Raw genomic sequence first — 15,203 nt, 5'->3', positions numbered from 1 at the left:
AACTATTTAGTTTCTTGGTTGTTACGTGCGACAACTTCGCTTTAGGTAACGGACACGGAATATGGGAGCATAAGACGAGATCGTCCTCCCCAATGGGAACATGTCTCAGACGGTTTATACTGGGAAGTTCACCTAGGAAGTGAGTACAAAGTGCAAGAACGGGAATAAGCGTCCATTTTGCGGAATGTTCGGACATAGCTTGACGAAACGGGTGTATACTCCTACAGCGACGGCACTCGAGGCGTGGTGCGCTCTGAAGGCATCGTGCAAAACGGGGCATATTCCGCAGTTGAGCACCATCGCTCTTCGCGGTGTTCACATAAAGCCTAGCTGTATTGTTTCTGTACTTCGGACGGCAGACTTATTAGTCTTGAGTACCTGGCTTCTGCCACGTTTTTTCGTTCTCTCACGTTCCCGAGAGTTCATACTAGCGGCCGATCTGATCTCTTTTAGCGAAGTCTGACCGGCCTCTCGCGTCTCGATAAGCTACCAGAGTACAAGAATTGCTTTCTAGTCTACGCCAGTCTGTGATATGAGCAAACTGTGATGTTGCGTTTGTTTTCTTATAGTGACAACGGCCATCCGCTTTTTTGAGACGGCTGCATTTCATGTAAACGAAGTGGCCGATGCCAAACGTCGTCCCACTTTTTTTTTTTTTCGTCCGTGCATGTCACCTGGTTCCTGCGCTTCGCACGGACTGACATTTTCTGTTGTTGAAATAGTGCTAATGCGTCATATCACGTTGTTTCCATTTTTGACTGGAGCAGCGTTCACAGAATCATCGAGTGTCGACGTATGCGCGTTGTGGCTGCCAACTCCTCCGTGTGCTCAGCAATGGGTTTCTTGAAGATGGCACCAGTTAGGCCTTTAACAAAGTTCCAGTTTATTCATGCTGCTGTATTTCGTGCTGTCTCAGCCTTGGGCGTCAAGTATTTTTTCTACCTTGCTGAAGGCTGTCAGCAGACATTTTGTGTTGTTCGGCAACGGCAAGGGTTAACTCCCGAAAAATTTCGATTATCGATAAGTTTTTCACACTTTGTTAAACATAGTCAAGGAACATTACCTCAACTCGGGTGTTCTGACAACACAATTTTTTTTTTCATTTCATTTGTTAACCAAAGCTTTCTTTTTTTCAATTCGTTCTTGGTGTCTGTATTGCGTTCTCATTATTTTGCTTTCTGTTTTAAGACTTCTCGAACCTTGAGCACACTTCTTTTTTTTTTTCACATGCGAAATACTATGTATGTTTATCGTTATGTATTTGTTTAATTCTACTTGATTTTGTTCGCTGTTGTCATTTGTTCCTCTTACAAATTCGTTCTATATCATAGTTGTTCATTGTTAGACTTGGGCGTATCAGAGTAGGTGTAATCAAGTGAAGTGTCCGAACCAACAGAGACTATAAGGTAGTACATCCTAGATTAATGCGCATATATAAGCGTTAAACGCCGTAAGTTACACGCTGATACTAATCTTGGTGTTCCACAAAAAACTGCACACAAGTGTGACGTAAATTTGATTTTAGTACAGTAGCTTCACATGCCTTTTCGATTTTATTCAAGTGCTATTGCACGTTCTTAGTAGTATCTTGCTTCCAGTCTTTCTTGATCAGACGCAGACTTTAAATAATGTTTTAGAATTCAAGAAGTCAGCTAATTTAGAACATCCTGAATGAACGTTCAGGTCTGCGCTCGCCTACGTTTGATCTCACCAACCTAACGACGCTTATAGCGTACACGGGTGATACCAAAGCTGTGACTGTGATAAGTTGTGAAGAAACGCGACATCCGAATATTGCTGTGTAATGTGCCAATGCCGACAAAAGGAAGAATGCAAACCTAAGAGTTTGAAAAAAAAAAAAGAAATCTGTAGAAAGTTTATTGCCACGTGGATTTTGTACCATGAATAATGTGCATGACAAATATTGCATATATTTTGACCATCGTTTTGGTATTTAAATCGGTTGGTTGTAGCTCCAGGTACGGACTACAAGAAATGTACTGTCGTGCAAATGTACGCATATGATATGTGAAACTGAATCAGTTTTTTTTTTTTGCTCTTTCTGTTAGTAATTGCAGTTGTTAAAGGCAATGTAATTTTACTCTCATCAGTGTGTAATCCGCAGTGTGTAATCGTCAGCTAAAGCATAAGCTGGTGTTCTTAGATTCAATAAAAAGTTGAAAAACCGAGATCAACGCTTACTGCTGGTGTCCTCCCTGCAGAAGGTGTTTCCGATTCACTAACATGTTTCCACTGCACTAACAGTGTTGTGGCTCGTGATAACACTGAAATAGAAGAGTCATCCTCTCTATCACTGATGTGATTAAAAAGGCAATAGAAAAGCCCATGCAACGCCTGGCCGCAAACACTTGTAAGTCCCTGTCACAGATTGCAACTAACCATGGCTCATGTATTTGAATCACCAGGAGAGTCGGGCATGGCTTCACAAAATTCAGAGCTTTCGCGACCATCCAACGAGGCCTAATCTGAAACTAGGCCCGTATATATAGAGTTCTCAGTCAGCAGGACGCTCTCTCTATAGTAGGTATACACAGCCAAAGTGAGGATCGAAATGCAGAAACACCACCCACTTGCCCAGAAACGTTTTGTGGAATAAAAATAAAGTTTCCTCTCTTTTTCTCTACCTCACCGAAACAGTCAAGGAACAACATGTATTTGACGGACAAGGAGGGCCTCTCAAAGAGATTTCTGGAAAGAAAGCGCTTTGGATACGCTGAAGAGTCTCCATTTGAAGGGTAGATCTATTCCTTCTGCAACAACAGATTAATTATATTTGGCTTCTAAATTCGCTCCTGATATTACTGCATTACAATTTACATGGCAGTCTATACATAATTTCACATAATCGGCAACTGGTCTTTCCGACTAGAATATCCATCTAGAGGCGGGGGCATTCTTTATTAATAAAATAATTACTATGAAAGCCAATTTCATACATAAGTACGTCCTGCTCATGCTACATTTTTGCAGTGGACATTACATTACCAAACTGGCTTACTTTAACTTTAGTTATCTTTTTGTCAGGGAGTACAAGACACACGGCGCTTGGATAAAGCCATAAGAATATAATGAACTAGAACGTTCTAGTTCACTAAAGTCGCAGGCGAGAGGGCGTTTGGGTTCGTTTCCATCCATGGCACAACGTGAATATGCAGCCTGAAAGACGCCTATTCTTCATCGTGATCAACTACAGCACATACAAAGTTCGCGTAATGCCTTGCAGATGTCTAGCAAGTACATCATCAGCCCCCGCCGCCGTGGTCTAGTGGCTAAGGTACTCGGCTGCTGACCCGCCGGTCGCAGGATCGAATCTCGGCTGCGGCGGCTGCATTTCCGATGGAGGCGGAAATGTTGTAGGCCCGGTTGCTCAGATTTGGATGCACGTTTAAGAACCCCAGCTGGTCGAAATTTCCGGAGCCCTCCACTACGGCATCTCTCATAATGGTGGTTTTGGGACGTTAAACCACACATATCATCATCAGGTACATTATCAGAATGGAGAATGGCACACTGGGTATTTCATAAAGGAAGGAAGGAAGGGAAAGGAAGGGAAGTGCAGGGACTCCTACTTCATGAAAGTGACGGCGGGCGTAGAGTGGGTATGTAGCGTGTGCTGGACCCACAGACGGACTACGGAGAAGCCTAAGCCCTTGAAATTCTGGTTACGACACTGCACCCGGCTCCGAGCCGGGCGCAGTGTCGTAACCTCATGAACGATATGGTCCGGAGAGCGCGGTATATAAACAATGTTGTTCATGAGAAACAAGACATGATTCTATAATGACCTGTCATTTATGATTGCCATACGGTCGTGTTATGCCCCACCAGTTTTGATATAAACCCCATGAACGATATGGTCCGGAGAGCACAAAGTCGTAAGCGGCTAGATAGAAAGACAGATACGCCCAAAGTTACCTAAGTTCATTAATGAATGTTTCACATTTAAGGTACTCTTGCGCGAAATGGTTATTCCGAATGATATTGCTCACAACGCGTTCTATTTTCGCTGCAGCAATCCATAGTCCTCTATCTGGTGCACGAATCGCAGTTCGAACCTCGTGATTTTTTTATACGAGTTATGCGTGAAAAATTAAATGTACATGCATTGAAAAATATTGTGAGCACCCCGAGCAGTTCTGAAACACACCGATGCAAATGCGGGCCTTGAAAACAACAAATAGGCACATTTTATACTCCGCAAGTTCGCTTCCCTGCACTGCATATTCGTCCAGCTAACGGCAGTACCTGCCATTCATCAAGTGGAAATGAGGCCCTAGTTGCACATGGACGCGTTTTCCTCGTCAAACTGTAACCAAACAGTGCAACACGCTATTTACTAATTGTTAACTGGCTTCTCCGTTATACCAAGGTTTAATGCAAGAAACCCAGCTTTAAGTTTATGAAAAGGGTTTATAAGGTTTACAAAAACAATCCAGGAAGCTACATGGCTTAAGCTATGAAATAACGCATTATATTAATCGAAAGATCGTTGATCGGCCAATCTAAAACCGGGAGTCGGTTTTGAAATCTATTTTCTAAGCTTTGCAATCGATGTTTAAAGAGGCCAAAGTGTGTCAAAATTGGGTCCGCTCCCATAGGCTGTGTGGAAAAATATTCAGATTGTCTGGGAAGGAAGGCTCTTAGTCGCACGACATTGAAATTAGGCGTCAAATGTTATGGTGGTTGCGTAGTATTATAAACCGGGAGTCGTTTTTGATATCGTGTTTGGTTCGTGAGATATGAATTTTTTTCGTGTGCTTCCCTTTCAGTCACGCTGAGGTAATCCGGCTGCCGCCGAGAGATGGCGCGACATGTTATGTCTTGAATTCCTGGGGATTGAATTTTACACATCATGTACCCTGACCTATACCCAAGTAATCTTTGTCCACATTGTGGGAAAATAGCTTCATTAGAACATATGCTCTGGCAGTGCACCAAGTTCGCTCATTTATCGAACATCACCTCAGCCAGATGCGAGGCGGCAATCCGCAGCTCGTCCTTGGCAGATCAGCTCTGGGCTGTCCACCAAGCCTGCGAGGCGGCTGAGGAGCTTGGCATCTCAGTCTACACGTGGGAGCTACCCGCAACACAGTGATCTGTGTTTTGGAGGACCAAATAAAAGTTTATCCAATCCAATCGGAACGATTGGGAAGAAAAAAAGCCTCACATTTTTTTCTTTCAAAAACTTATTCTGATAAAAAAAGTGAACAGAAATATATACAATTAGCGGTAATGTTTGTTAGCTTATCAGTTTTTTTTTACCACGCAACCCCCAAAGCTTCTCCAGACTAAATTACCCGGATAGATTCTGTGAGAAAGGAAGGGGCTGCGTTCATCAGGGGTTTAAAAGCGCAGGCAGTTACATGACTTGTTTCACGCTGATAATAAATATTAGGTATATTTGTAAATAAAGGTTTGCGTTTTTTAGCCTAGGCATTATTGCGCTTTAAAAATTGATGTCACAGTAGCAGGCAAAATTTATCTGCATTTGCCAGATTTGCAAGATTAAACCACACCAAATTTGTAGACTTGGACGGTGACCATATCAATTCAAGCTGCAATAATCGACGCTTCAGCAGCATTCCAGAGCTTTCCGCATGACGCCGTTTAGCGGAAGTACGGCACAAGCCGCATAGAGGTCCCTATCCCGCACTACAGAAAATTCAGCTCATTGTGTGGAATTACCTAGATCAGCAGCTGGAAACGCACGGCGAAGAGGCCTTCCTTCGATGATGGCAAACACGTTTCTTTAAAGTAAGAGAGGGACAGCTGAGGTTTCCAGTTGTCCCGTACTAGCCATGCGCCCACTCTAGTACGCATGCATAAGTGTTATCCTGTTAAATGTGATTAACTTGATTCTTTTCAATTTTCCTTTCACTTGTAACATTTGGATACTCAGTAATCAATTAGATTTTGGTGCTCATTTGTAAGATGTATACACTGTCTTTACTTGTTTTCGATGTTTCGTTTGTGTACGTACAAGTTAAGTGTACAATAAACTTCCATTTTTCGATGTATTCGTTTTGGGGGCCCGCCTCCGGCGCGCGCCGCATTCTGCCATAGAGTTTGAATCTCTTTGGCATGACGTCCCTGGCCTAAGAGATGAATCATTAATGAGAGAATTTGAACGGCGTACTGTAATCCTCAAGTGTAATGCGATCCGTGGCTGTTCTGGGACATTGCACGTGAAATGGCGCTTTCAGATCAACGTAGTTGCGCACAGGGGGGTGATAAATATTGCAACCTACCAGTCGTACAGTCCCGATTGCGAGGAGACTTCTGTGCGACGATAGCGTCGCACTTCTTCGCAAACTTGTTCGCGTCGCACTTCTCCTGTGTCGAGAAGCTATAAGAACGCACGAAAATGTGTAAATAGTATTATGCCTTGAAAAAGACGGGGCTCCCGTCGAAACGCCGGCTGAATAAACAAGAAACAAGTTGTTATGTGAAAGTGCATCTACTTTTATACTGATAATGATAACCTTGCGGCAACCAAAGTTATTCTTTTGTATATATATATATATATATATATATATATATATATATATATATATATATATATATATATATATATATATATATATATATATATATATATATATATATATTTGCCTCGCCGAGACCCCACTATATATATATATATATATATATATATATATATATATATATATAGTGGGGTCTCGGCGAGGCGAACGAGCGCCTCGCCACGCCACGCTCTTGGAGTGAACGGACACAGCAGTCGCGGTCGGTACAAAGCACACAACATACATACATTTATTAACTAATTTAGACGACGATATCGTCCGCCGAATGATCCATCAATTTTAACTAACACGCTACCACACAACAACATAACGCAGTGACACACTAAACACACAATAACATGATAAACACACACTAACACATACTCAAGGCGGCGTCGCCAGTGCCTGACTTTCCACGTGGGACCCCGGCGCAAAGCCCGCGGTGCCGAGCACCGGGGACCCACGCTACAGACAACCGTTCGCGGCAGCCGCCACGCGCAGAAGAGACTCGCTCAACGCTCGCCCGCCACCAAGGCCTGCCTTCCGCCAGGGGTCACCGCCGGCGCTACCACTCTACCAAAAGTGGTACTCAAAGCGAACACAACGCCATCTATCGCCTGGCGGTGGTCACCACCGAAATAAAGCCTTGGGGCGAGACACGTGCGCCACGCGGCGCAGACAACTTTACAGGGGGGGGGGGGTGTCAGCACCCCCACAATATATATATATATATATATATATATATATATATATATATATATATATATATATATATATATATATATATATATTGCCACGTGCCATGCCGTTCTGCGCAGCTGCCACTATAGAGCGACAGCCGTCGCGTCATTTAGATAGGCTAGAGCGGACTGCGATTAACTTCCGATGGGCCCATCGTATCAGACAGTGCAGTATCTAATAATAGATGTGCGCATGTTCTGTGTTGTCTTCTCAGCGCTTAAATAACTGGCAGCGCGTAAGCTGTGGGTTGTTCTTTGGTGGGACGGCAGCTGTGCATGGGCACGCCGCTCCGATCCTGTTAGTGTTCCTTTTGTGCCCTAAGCGAGAGGCACAGGTACGCCTCCTTACTAATAAACCTTGTCTGCCGCACCCTCGTCTTCTGTGGATTCCAGTGACGAGGACGCACGTGACATTATATATATATATATATATATATATATATATATATATATATATATATATATATATATATATATATATATATATATATATATATATATATATATATATATATATATATATATATATTGTAACGGGGTTTATTTGCAGAGCAGAACGCTGAAAGCGAAGCAGTCAGTAGCGTCCGGCCAAGCGCAGCAAGCACGAGCTTATGCTGATGGCGATGCCCCTGATGCGCCGAGAAATGCCGCTGAAGCTCCTCATCTTCACTACAATCGCCCTCCGCACAAAAAGACGCCATCCTGGCGGATTAGGGAGAAGAAACGACTAATGGGTCTTAATATGGCTTGAGACGAGAGACGTGGACAGTGTCGCGGCCGCGGTAGCGTAGGTCTGTGGATGGGATGATGGGCTCCACGATATAGTTGACGAGTGACGTTTGCTCTACAACGCGGTATGGCCCGATGTATTTGGGAAGAAGTTTTGCGGAGCGGCCAGGCGCGGTAGCAGGTGCCCGAAGCCATACCAATGAACCAGGTGGACAGTTTGGAGCCGAACGGTCCCCAGTCTGGCGGGATTGCTGCTGCCACTGGTTCTCGGTAGAAAAAGAGCGGGCAAGCTGGCGGCATTCTTCAGCATGTCGGGCAGCTTCGGACATAGTTGTACTTTCGGACTCATAAGGTTTATATGGAAGAATAGTGTCTACCGTATTTGAAGGTTCTCGTCCGTACAGAAGAAAGTATGGCGAAAACCCAGTAGTAGCTTGTACGGCAGTATTATACGCGTAGGTGACGAACGGGAGAACTTGGTCCCAATTTGAATGATCAGAGGCGACGTACATCGACAGCATACTGCCAAGAGTACGGTTGAAGCGCTCCGTCATGCCATTCGTTTGAGGGTGGTACGCTGTACTTGTGCGGTGCACGATTCGGCATTCGTTGAGTAATGCCTTCAAGGCGTCAGAAAGGAAGGCACGGCCTCTGTCACTTAAGAGCTCACGAGGGGCACCAGGACGCAGAATGAAACGTTGCAACAGAAACGTTCCAACGTCACAGGCTGTGGCAGTCGGCAGCGCGGCTGTTTCGGCATAGCGTGTCAGATGGTCTATCGCAAAAATAATCCAGCGATTACCAGCTAGAGTTGATGGTAGTGGTCCGTAAATGCCAATGCCGACGCGATCAAAAGGTCGACTAGGACAAGGAAGAGGTTGTGACGGGTAGACTTGCCCGGGAGGTAACTTTTGTCGTTGGCACTGAGCACACGAGCGAAAGAATTTCCGCACGTAGTTATATAAGCCACGCCAAAAAAATCTGAGTCGAAGCCTAGCGTATGTCTTGAAGAGGTCTGCGTGGGCGCACTGTGGGTCCGCGTGAAAAGCTTCGCAGATAGCAGCTCGAAGATGGCGGGGTATCACGGATAGCAGCTCGAAGATGGCGGGGTATCAAGGAGACACTTGCGACCGTCAGAAAGGTAGTTGCGTCAATAAAGAAGATCATCCCTTAGGCAAAAGTTGCTAGCCTGGCGGCGGAGAGCGCGAGACGGCGAAGGAGTGAGAGGATCAGAAAGAATGGTTATGAGGCCACTGATCCATGGATCCTTTCGTTGGTCCACCGTCATGTTGCGCAAGGCGGATGACGCAAGGGCAGGCTAGAGGGAAGAGAGGCAAACACCTTCATTCGATATGGGTGAGCGAGAAAGGGCGTCGGCGTCCGTGTGCTTACGACCGGATCTGTAAATAACGCGGATGTCGTATTCCTGAAGTTTGAGCGCCCAGCGAGCAAGTCGTCCGGAAGGGTCTTTAAGCGTGGATAGCCAACAAAGGGCGTGGTGGTCAGTGACGACGTCGAATGCGTGACCATACAGGTAGGGGCGAAATTTTCCAAGGGCCCAAATAATAGCTAAACACTCTGTCTCGGTTACGGAGTAGTTAGCCTCGGCTTTCGTCAAAGTTCGGCTTGCGTAGGCGACGACATACTCATCAAACCCTGCCTTTCGTTGCGCGAGCACAGCGCCAAGTCCAGCACCGCTGGCATAAGTATGACCCTCCGTGGGAGCGGCAGGATCGTAGTGGCGGAGGATGGGCGGTGAAGTCAGCAGGTGGCGTAATTTGGTGAATGCATCATCGCATGCTGGTGACCAGGTGGAAAGGTCCTTGTCGCCGCTAAGAAGGTCCGTAAGGGGCGCACATACGGAAGCAAAATTTCTAATAAAGCGTCGGAAGTATGACGACAAGCCGACAAAACTTCTAAGTTCCTTCAAGTTCTTTGGCTTCGGAAAATCGGCGACTGCTCGAAGCTTGGCGGGGTCGGGAAGTATGTCGTCCCGCGATACGACGTGGCCAAGAATGGTGAGCTGCCGGGCACCAAAACGACACTTCTTGAGGTTGAGTTGAAGGCCGGCGTCGGTGAGACGTGTGAGGACGTGCTCGAGACGATTTAAATGGGTGTCGAAATCGCTGGAAAAGACAACTACGTCATCGAGGTAGCATAAACATGTGTTCCACTTGAGGCCTCGTAAAATAGTGTTCATCACTCTTTCAAAAGTGGCTGGAGCGTTACAAAGGCCGAAAGGCGTAACGTTAAACTCGTATAATTCATCAGGTGTGACAAATGCTGTTTTCGGTCGGTCAGATGCTTTCATAGGAACTTGCCAGTATCCAGACCATAAATCCAGTGAAGAGAAGTATTCTGCTCCCTGCAAACAGTCAAGGGCGTCGTCTATTCGCGGTAACGGGTAAACGTCCTTGCGGGTGATCTTGTTTAAACGTCGATAGTCCACACAGAACCGAATGGAGACGTCCTTCTTCATTAACAAGAACGACCGATTGTTAGAAGGCTGTACAATACCCAGCTAGAGCATGCCAGCAACCTGGTCGTCAATAACACGGCGCTCCGATGCTGAGACTCGGTAGGGGCGCTGCCGTAGAGGCGTATGGCTTCCTGTGTCAATCTTGTGAGGTATGTTCGATGTGCGACTGAGGCCAGAAGCATGGCTGTCAAAAGAAGTACGAAACTTTTGCAGCAGGTTCACTAACTGGCTTCGTTCTGTAGAAGACGTTGCGACATCGATGGAGCGGTGGAAAGCGTCAAGGAGTGACTTGTCAACAACAGAGTCAGAAATGAGTGCGCTGAGGTCCTTAGAAAGTAAACTAGATGGAGCGTCAAAAATGTGACGGGCGTCGATCGGATGCACGTGACTGAGACATTCACCATAGAATAAAGGTAAAGGCCCTTCTAGCGTATTGTACACGAGCGTCTTCGTGACGCCATGGTGGAGAGTAAGGAGAGCAATGGGCAGTGGAGAACATTTGCGTTGAATGAACAGGGCAGAGGGCGTAAATAAAACATCACTGTCGGAAATAGCGTCACACGACACAGTCACCACCAGAGAAGAGCATGGTGGTATGGTGGTGTCGTCGGAAACAAACAGTGTATAACACGGCAGGGAGGCTTCGACAGCGTCAACATCAGGAAGTGCAGATAGCTCAAGTTCAGCGCGACAGCAGTCAATGACGGCATTATTATTCGCAAGGAAGTCCCAGCCGAGTATCATGTCATGGGAACACGAGGGCAGCACTACGAATTCGACGATATACACAAACCCTTCGATGACGACTCGTGTGGTACAGGCTGCGAGAGGTGTTACACTTTGTGCGTTAGCCGCTCTAAGAGAGAGGTCGGATAATGACGTCAGAACTTTGCGGAGTTTGCGGCACAGGTTGATGGAAAGGACGGATAGAGTGGCTCCGGTGTCGACAAGCGCCATGACGACGATACCATCGACTGACACTTCAATGACGTTAGCTGGACAGGGGCGAGGACTTGTGCATGGCGACGGGGACGCAATTCGTGCCTCGGGAACTGCGGCCGTTAGTTTTCCTGGTCGGTGGGTCCGGAACGGCGACGCATAGGGGAAAGCGAACGTCGACGTGGAGATGGGGAGCGGCGGGTCGGGCCGTGTGGACGATCAGAAGGAAAGGAAGAAGAAGGAGGGCTTGAAGGCGTAGAAGAAAACTGAGGGTCGAAAGAGGGCATTCGTCGAATGTTCTGAGCAGCCTGGCGACGACGACAATAACGTGCCACGTGGCCAACACCACCACAAGCAAAACATATGGGACGGTCGTCGTAGGTCCGCCATTGGTCGGAGTAGACTCCAACTTTCGGCTGGGGGGCAGAAAACTGCGGCCGAGGTGGTATCGGCATAGGCTGCGGTGAATAGGTCGGCGGCGAAAAGGGCGGCGGCGAATACATAGGCGCTGGCTGGAACGCAGGCTGTCGAGGTCGAGCAACGGCCTCGGCGTACGTGAGAGGTGCGGCGACTGGGGGCGGTTCACGGGCGGGAGGAAGAACTTGTGCTACCTGGTCTTGAATGAAGTCGCGGAGTGTAGATGTCAATCTGCGTGGTTAATCGGGTACGCAGGACATTGAAGAGCCTGACGAACGACCTCAGCGCGGATGAACTCTTGGATCTTGGAGAGAAGAGGGGCATGGTCTTCTCCTATGCCAAGGGTGGAAAGGCTGGACGAAGAGTCGTCGAGCACCGATGGACGTCGGGCTGAAAGACGTTGCCTGCGCAACTCGTCAAAACTCTGGCATAACTCGGTCAGTTATAGGACAGTGCGAGGACTCTTAGAAAGCAACATTTGGAAAGCGTCGTCCTCAATGCCCTTCATGATATGCTTGATCTTAAGCTCTTCGGACATCGACTCGTTGACTCGCTTGCAAAGGTCCAGAACGTCCTCAATATAGCTTTGAAATTCTCACCAAGCTGCTGGGACCGAGTATGTAAGCGTTATTCGGCACGGCGTTTGCGTATCTCAGGCCGCCCGAAAACTTGTGTGAGGCTCGTTTTGAAGACCGACCATGTAGGAAGTTCCGCTTTGTGGTTTATAAACCACAGCTTGGCCACGTCCGACAGGTAGAAGGAGACGTAGGCTAACTTGGCGGCGTCATCCCATTTGTTGTGAGTACTCACTCGCTCGTACATTGAAATCCAGCCGTCAACGTCCTTGTCTTCTGTGCCTGAGAAAACAGGGGATCTCGCAGACGCAGAGAACCGGCGCAGAGAACAGTAGGCGGTGCCGGTGGAGGAGTTGGAGCGGCGCTTGCGTCGGTAGGCATAATGGATGGTAAAATGCGATTCCGAAGCTCCAGGGTGATCGAAACCCAGCACCTCCACCACTTGTAACGGGGTTTATTTGCAGAGCAGTACGCAGAAAGCGAAGCGGTCAGCAGCGTCCGGCCAAGCGCAGCAAGCACGAGCTTATGCTGATGGCGATGCCCCTGATGCGCCGAGAAATGCCGCTGAAGCTCCTCTTCTTCACTACAATATATATATATATATATATATATATATATATATGTATATATATATACTGGGAGTATTAATTCAATGGGCCAGCTAATAGTCTTCGTGAAAGTATACGGCATATGGCACAACGGGAGCTTTATTTCCCAACAGTTTCGGGAGAGGTCCTCCCTTCGTCAGGGCATGAGTTTTACTAACATACTAACTGCGGGCTGCTGACTCGTATGTCACGGGATCGAGTCCCGGCTGTGGCGGCTGCATTTCCGATGGAGGCGGAAATGTTGTAGGCCCGTGTGCTCAGACTTGGGTGCAGGTGGTCAAAAGTTCCGGAGCCCTCCACTTCGGCGTCTCTTATAATCATATGGTGGTTTGGGACGTTGAACTCAACATATAAATCAATCAATCACCGTGCTACTGTGTCGCCACTTGTCGGGCCCCTCTGAATTAATTTATGAGCAGCTGAGATACAAATTTAAGCCTCTGAAATTGGTAGTTGCAGTTGCCACGCTGGTCGTAAAATGTACAAAAATGATTAGAAAAATGTATAAAAAGTAAAACAGTACGTTCTTGAGCATTATTTTTTCAACAGCGCGACTTTTTGCTCTCCTGGCTCATGCAGGTAAGTAGTGGTCGTGGTACTGGCCCGGTGATAACGTTATCTTTCAGGGCCTCCACATTTGTTTCGTCGCATGACTTCAAGTTAGTGTGACAGCTAGGCAAGGGTACATATAAATCTAATGAATACCGATGTGCTTTTTAATGTTTTTTTTTAAATCAAAACAGTGAGCAAGCTGATGATCCGAGTCCCTGTTCTGCGCTAGAAATTGTGCAAGCTCGACTACACAGAAGCAGAGTAATTTATCTCATTAATGCATTCATGTCTGTTGGGTGTGTTTTAATCTTATAGATACTTTTAATTTTAATTGTGTTATGTGACTATTTTACTCAAAACCCTAGCAAAGGTTGGAAATGCAAATTTGAATTACGCGCGCTGGGCACAGTGTTATGGTGCCCTAGTTGCGTCCTACTGGTGGCGTCAGCACCCAGAGTTATTGGATAACTTTGATATGTACCATACTACCCTGTCTACCTAGTTAATATACTGACTCTATACTAGTTGCACGCCCGTTTTGTTTTTCGGCTGTCAAGAAACGTTGATCATAACAGAAGAATTCTAGTACACTATAGGTCCGTTCGATTCACCTGCACCGGTCGGAACCGGTTCACGGCTGTGCACGCGAAGTTCAGAAATTGTGCAGCGTGAGTTCAGCGGTGCAGGCACAGCACGACACCCGAAACAAATGACGATGTGCCGACAAGGTGTTGGCCTTATTTCTTTTCGGTTAATTTACACCATTCAGCAAACACCGACCTATGGCGAAACACACATGCGGACAGTTTATGAGGCGCAGACATCTTGGCGAAACACACCGCATTTGTAGAGGCGGGTATGGCGCCTAAGCCCCCTACGTCTAAGTGCTGCGTCGTCTGCTCAGCTGCACGCGCGCCTGCACCAAGCCGGCAGCGTCAGCGAAGGAGGTGCAGGAAAATTGTGAACCGGTGCTGCACCTCTTCTGCACCTTTCAAAACGAATGGCAGGGTTCAGCGCTCGTCATTGCTGCACCGCTGAAACGAATGGTAAGGTGCAGCACCTCGTGAACTGGTTCACGTGGTGCAGGCGAATCGAACGGACCTTATATATGCATTATACTACTACGAACGTTGGCTGTATTTGGCGCCACGGAGGAAGGAAAAAGGTAAGGAGAGGGCATGCCCAGCCGGCGCAGGGCGTAAAAAATGTGGCGGAAATGACATCATGGCGGCCATAGTCAGTAGGCACAATGGCGGCGTTGTTATGGTTACGTGTTGCGCAGTGAAGCTGGTCTAGCAGTGAGCTGCCGCGGCTGGCGGCGGAATGTGTGCCTCCCCAGGTCTCGTGCTGAGCCGTGGCGGACAATATCTGTGCTCTGCGCCGCGTTATTGGTTACGCAGTGTTCGTCTGGCTGTTACATTACTCTTAGCAACGTTTACAAATCTCTTTGTCCATCACGGGGTTTCAACAGTGCGTAGAACAAGTGCATATCCATGTGTCGTGCGGCGGATGACGCGGATGAAGCAGTTAGTGTTCAGCGAAATGGCGTTGGGCACCATGACGAAGCTGAATGACGACGAACGCCTTGAAGGTCAGTGACGGTTGAGCAGTGCTCCTGC

Source organism: Rhipicephalus microplus, chromosome X, assembly GCF_043290135.1.
Source record: "Rhipicephalus microplus isolate Deutch F79 chromosome X, USDA_Rmic, whole genome shotgun sequence".
NCBI lineage: Eukaryota > Metazoa > Arthropoda > Arachnida > Ixodida > Ixodidae > Rhipicephalus > Rhipicephalus microplus.
The sequence above is the reverse complement of the archived record's forward strand: the minus strand, read 5'-3'. Positions refer to the sequence as shown.